The following is a 6,224-nucleotide window of genomic DNA, read 5'->3' as shown; positions in this document are numbered from 1 at the left end:
TGGGATTTTAATTTAAAAAATTCAAGAGCGAGTAAAAACGATATTTTTATGACTTCTGTTAGAATTGCGCAGTAAATGGGAAATTCTCCCTAGACTAGGTATCTGATTTTATATCTACAATTTAACTGAGCATGGCTGCTTACAGTTACATCCGACATAGCTTAACGAACGTCCCCACTTTTACCCAGGTTATTCTGCCGGTTTAAAAAAAAGACCTAAAGTTATTTTCTATTTTTTAATGAAATAGCAAAATGAGTATACGTTAATGAAAAAGCAATAACCAAATAACCTGCGTACTTATAATATTGACACGAATGACATTTCCAGTAAAAAATTAAAATATGGACACATTAGGGGGATTGGACACGTTTGGGTGTTTATTAAAAATTGACACGTTTTGGCGTTTATACAAATGACATGCTTTGGCGCTGTTTTACAGCTTTGACATGTTTTGCAGTTCAGTAACATCATGCGGACACTTTTGGGGGAATCAGACACGTTTTGGGGAAGGACACGTTTCTGAGTGTTATATATACCTTATGCATGACTGTATTAACTGCATTTAATTGTTTATTTAATGTCTTTATTTTCAAATGTTTTGCTTATTTTACTTGAAAAAAGTTCTAAGATTTTGTTTTTATATGAACAATACCTTAATGAAGCTTGAATATGGGTAGTATAAGTTGAAAGTTGCACTTTATCGTTTTCGCGACGTGTTAATATGATTCTCAAACTAAAGTCCTTCACTATAAATTCAGGCACACTACCAATCCAATCATACAGTAACAATAGCACAGTAATATACGGTAACACAATCAAAACCTATCTACAAAAGAGGAAAAAATCATATTAATATAATGTAATACATGCATATACTCCTAGTAGAGTTTTTTTACAAATTGACAAAAGGTACGAACGAACGTAAAGGGAGCGCGTATTTCATTTCCACAATAACAATTTAGAGTCTTTGTTTTTTTCCGGTAAAACAGAATGCTTTTCTAAATCGAATTTATCTTTCAAAAATAAGCATATCGAAAGATATACACGCTTTTAATATAAGAAAACAAAGAAAAATAGAGTCTAATACACTTACGTCCGATACGTTACTTACGTAAACCACGAGTACACACATTTTCGCGGGAATAGTTTAAGCACGAGTTTCACGATTAAAATTTAGATGGCATTATTGAAGTACATAAGTCTAAATTTAACGGCAAGATTCACATTTGTTTTTATTTTTTATAGTAGATTATCAGTAAATTGTCAACGTGGAATTTCGAGATTTGCAAAACAATGATGCTACAATGTTTTGAAAAAGGTATGTGAAATAAATCTAGAAAAAACAGATTTTGTGATATCTTAAATGTTAAAAAAGGTAATGTTATTTTGAAGAGTGGGGGAAGGGGGGTTGAAACACATTTTTTTTAGTTTTGAGGGGCATTTTTTTCTTCTGACTACCCTGTATTTAGGATATTTTAAAGAGTTATCTATTTCCACCTGGTGGTATTGTACTGTAGCCTGTAGCCGCCTTTCATACGTCCCGAAATCCTACATATCTATAGAAAAATCTTATTTAATAAGTGTCGATACATGTAGGGTAATGGTTCCATGGCTTTATGTTCTAATTCGCCAGACTTAAACGAACATAAATTATTTATACAAAAAAACTCAACACATGTATCAGAAATGAGCTCTCCTTGTGAGGGTAGCATACTTTCGAAAGTAACAAAGAAAGAAAAAGGGGGGTCATATACCAAGGTTTTTAGAAACTGTTAATTTTTCTGATATGTTTTCCTGAACATACCCATCTTTTGCAGTTTCAGAAACCCATCTTCCATGTTTCTTTAATAACCTGTCATTTATACCAGCAGAGGCTGCAGCCGTCGCACCACCTGCTCTCAAACTGTGTAGACCAAAATTAGATTTTTCTAGACCTAAAGATCCAAGAGCGTCTAACAACAACTCTCTCGCCCTTGTATAAGATAGAGGAACATTTCCCCTTAATGCATAAGTGTTGGTTTTCTAACGGAAAGATACTGCTCTAAAAATGAATTCATTAGAATCGATTGCTATGTTAGCTTGTGATAAATATGTGTGTAACATAGATACCGGACATGTTATAGAACTAGTCTTCGCAATCAATACTCTACTACCTTCTCTGTGTTGGTCAGTCTTACTTTTTTCGATAAATAAAAACACATAAGTAGAATAAAACTGTATATCTGATCTTTTCAATTTAACAAGTTCGGAAAATCTTAGAAATCCTGCATAACTTGTAAGACACATACAAGCGATTCTTCTATGATTTGAATTGCTGAATTTGTTACCGTATTTTTGTACAATCTGGTATAGAATTTCAGGTGTAATAGGCTCTTTCTTTTTTACAATGTAATGTCCGATTGACCTATGAACTCCCTCTTTAATAGATGTACATAAAAAAGAATTACAAGGATCGGCAAATCCGGCTAGTTTATGTGACCAACTAATTGCATAGTAAGCTCCTTCAACAACAGATGCAGATTTGTGTTTTTTACATAAATGAATCCAGTATAACGAAACATCGTAGTCTGATGCTGGTAAAGAGTTAAGATTAAACGAATTACACCATCTACAGAAATTGTTAAAGGCGTACCTGTACTTCTTTCGCGTATTTTCAGCTCTGGATTGTAGACAAAACTCTGGAAGACACTTTGCTAAATTTTGTAGGTGCTGGTGTTGTGTAAGAGTGTCTGATGACCACCTACCAACGCTGAAAATATCTGAAAAATGTAAAAATTCAAACAAATAGTAAATAAAAAAGTATATACATGACACATGCATTTCATATATAATCATTTCTGACCTTGCTCTGTACTATAGCCTTGTCAAATTTCTAAAAAAAGACCTCGCTATCATTCTATAGCCTTGTCAACGTGTTTCATGTGTATATCACAGAAAATCAAAAACATTTATTTACATATTGTACTTAGCTTAACTGCTAAAATATCAGAATTAAATTTCTTTGAGCCAGAAATGGAATTCTTGTTGTTCCCTTGAAGAAATATGCATTGCTCACTTGAAAATTCAATTACTTCCAATACATAATGACGAAATTCCATGTTTTTTTCTAAATAATAAAGTCCAAAACGATGAGGACGGCCATTTTGATACTATCAGGGTACCTTCTGCTTTACATAGTACTAAATGGTTCATACTTTTAGAAACTAAATCAATTGGAGGTACTATCCAATTATTTTCATTTTTCCAATTTTGTGTAAATGCATCAATAGCTTCGCTCCCGGGATTCCAAAATTTTGAATTAAATCGCTTCAATTTTGAATTAGCAAAATTGGCAAATCTATCAACGGTATAAGGACCCCATAGATTATCCATGAATTCGAAAAACTCCGGAGATGTTTGCCAGTCATCTATATCTATCATTTTAGACAAAAAATCAGCTCTACAATTTTCTGATCTAGGTACCCATATTGGTTGTACAATGACTCGTTCCTTTGAACAAAATTTAAAAATGTCATATGCGAAACACTGTAAATGCATTTTTGTGCTACCTCTATTGATTATTTTTACACAGTTTTGATTATCTGTGTGCCATTTAACAGTACTATTTTTTAAAACAGATTTAAATGAATACAAAGCTAATTGAATAGCCCTTAGTTCTCGCCAAGTCGAACTCATGTTTTTCTCATATTCACTCCATGTGGAATGAAAAACTTTTTCATTCACTTATACAGTAAAAGCACCTGCGGCTACATTACTAGCATCTGAATACACCACTATGTTCGGTAAGGTGTCATTCACAAATTTCTTCTGATTAAGATTGGTCAAACTGTCTGACCAAAATCTCAACTCTGCTAATACACACTCAGTGTAAACAATATCTAAAATACTATCCCATGACTTTCTGTTCTCAATTGCAAAATATAAATGCCTCGTCATCAGGCTAGTGACATTTCCCATAACTGGGGACATAGAAATAATTCTACCTGTGGACTGTGCTAACTGACGAGCGCTTATAATGGGAATTTTTTTTCAAAATATTGTCAAGCGATTCTTTTGCATCGTTTAATCTACGTTCGGACACTGCTAAACTAAAGTTTACCGAATCCCAAATTAATCCGAGCCATTCCAAGCGTTGAACTGGATCAAAGATAGATTTTTGTTCATTTATCAAAGACCCAGCTAATTCTAATGAGGACTTTATGAATTCAGATATATTTTTACATTCTGAATAACCTTCTGACATACTTAAACCATCATCTAGATAAAGCACTGTATCTACACCATTTTCACGCCAGTATTTAACCATGGGTCGTAAACATTTTGTAAAAATGTAAGGCGCTGAACTTAAACCAAAAGCTAAAACTGAAAAACAATAAAACTTTCCGTTCCAAGAGAAACCTAAATATGTATGTTGCTCTTTGCAGATATCCAAATGAAAATATTCAGATATTAAATCAAATTTTATCAGGTATATATCTTTCTTAAAAAATTGCTGAGCGACTTTCCAATCTTCGAATTTTATTTTATTTTTCAAAATGTATACGTTCAATTCAGATAGATCTAATATCAATCTCTTTTTCCCTGACTTTTGAATGGCAACACTTAATGGATTTACTACAAAAGGCTGGAATGGTACTTCGTGTACGCATCCGTTTTTCGAAAGTTCGAGAACAGCTTCGTTTACAAAATCAGTATTATCAACTGCAGATTTATTATTGTGGAATTTCATACGGGGTGGTAAACTCACAAAAGGAATCATATACCCTGATTTTATAGTATCAATAATAAATTTGCTTGCTCCAATGTGCTCCCAAAATGCTACATTTTTCGATAAACTACTTTTGACATCTTTGGCCAATTTTGAAAAATCAACTTTATCAAAATACTTAACATGTTCTAAAAGTATATTCATGTGCCCATGCATCAAATATTCATCTACTAAATTAAGATACTTATCTGTTATCTTATGTGGCTGGGTTGTTTCTTGTTGTAAATTGCTTGCTGCTTCTATTGGGACAGTTTGTCCTCCAGTGACCAAACTGGTGGCTTTCATAGCACATGTCATAGGAAGTCGCCTCACGGCGACTGTTCCTCCGAAAGGGCTGGTTGTACTGTTGATGAGACATATCAGTAGTATTAGTAGGAGGTCTGGAAACAGTAGCTGAAGGCTTAGTGTAAGGTTTTGTACGACTCGTCTTCTCCTTGATGGTTTTGAGTGCTCTGCTTTCAGCTTGATGTAGTCTTTTCTCGTCATCGGAATCTGATGCTATTTCGTCACTCTCGTACTCACGAACTGTGGTCCAACCAGCAGGAGATTTATCGGCTAATCTGATGAGCTTATTTCTTTTGTTTAACTTTTATATAAGTCCAGAAATTAAATTGATAGAAACGAAATCTTCCTGCAAAAGACGTTTTTGCAGCTTGTGTAGGTCAGCGAGGACTTCGGAATTGAAAGTAAATTGGATTTGGTTACCTTCACTCTTTAGTTTCACTGAAGCTTCCTTTCTCAACTTGGTGGCTAGGGAGTCGTTGCCCGACACTAACTCGTTGTTCAGTGCTGAAATCTTAGAATCGAAGTACGACGTAAACAGTTGAAATGTGCCGTCACTTATCTGTGGCTGTGGTGCTCTTTGTTGGGTTGCTGTCGACGGTACTGGTAATGGCAAACTAGAAAGTGCTGCTTCTCTGTTAAGAACTGAAGGAGTTGAGGACTCGTGTAGTAACAATTCGTCTTCGTCTTCGGAACGGTGGTCTGTCATTGTGGTAATACAGGCAATGCAGAAGTACGGCGTATGCTAACCAGCGTAAGGCAGAACTTCGAATAATAACATTATAAATTCCATTTAATTTATATCAAACAACAAGCACGAGAAACACGAGCCAAAATCATACGATACCTAGAATACCTTTTTTTAAGTCGCAATGCGACAAAATATTGTCCAATGGAATATATTGTAAACATTACAGGTATTCTAAAAACACGTGTTGGTGTAAACAATAAACAAACACACGTGTTTTACCAAAACAAATACATGTGCTATCGTACTATTATTAAATATATTTAATTTAAATGTATCAAAATAAAGGATCCCTAAAACGAGTCTTACGTATGATTCGTCAAGCGTACGTACCTTTCATCAATTTGTAAGAAAGCTCTATTTACAATAACCATCTCATAAAAGGGTGGGTTGGTGGGTTAACATAATAACGAATGCTGCTACGTT

At 34.2% G+C, this 6,224-nt stretch overlaps 2 pseudogenes; both read right to left on the bottom strand.

Annotated features, from left to right (window-relative positions):
- Nucleotides 1-747: 747 nt before the first annotated feature.
- Nucleotides 748-2,286, bottom strand: LOC143049168 (uncharacterized; annotated as a pseudogene).
- Nucleotides 2,287-4,964: 2,678 nt separating this feature from the next.
- On the bottom strand, nt 4,965-5,972 carry LOC143049493 (uncharacterized; annotated as a pseudogene).
- Between the last annotated feature and the right edge of the window lie 252 nt (nt 5,973-6,224).

This window comes from Mytilus galloprovincialis, chromosome 10, assembly GCF_965363235.1.
Source record: "Mytilus galloprovincialis chromosome 10, xbMytGall1.hap1.1, whole genome shotgun sequence".
NCBI classification, from domain to species: domain Eukaryota; kingdom Metazoa; phylum Mollusca; class Bivalvia; order Mytilida; family Mytilidae; genus Mytilus; species Mytilus galloprovincialis.
Note: the sequence above shows the minus strand (reverse complement) of the source record. Positions and strands in the feature narration are given on the sequence as shown.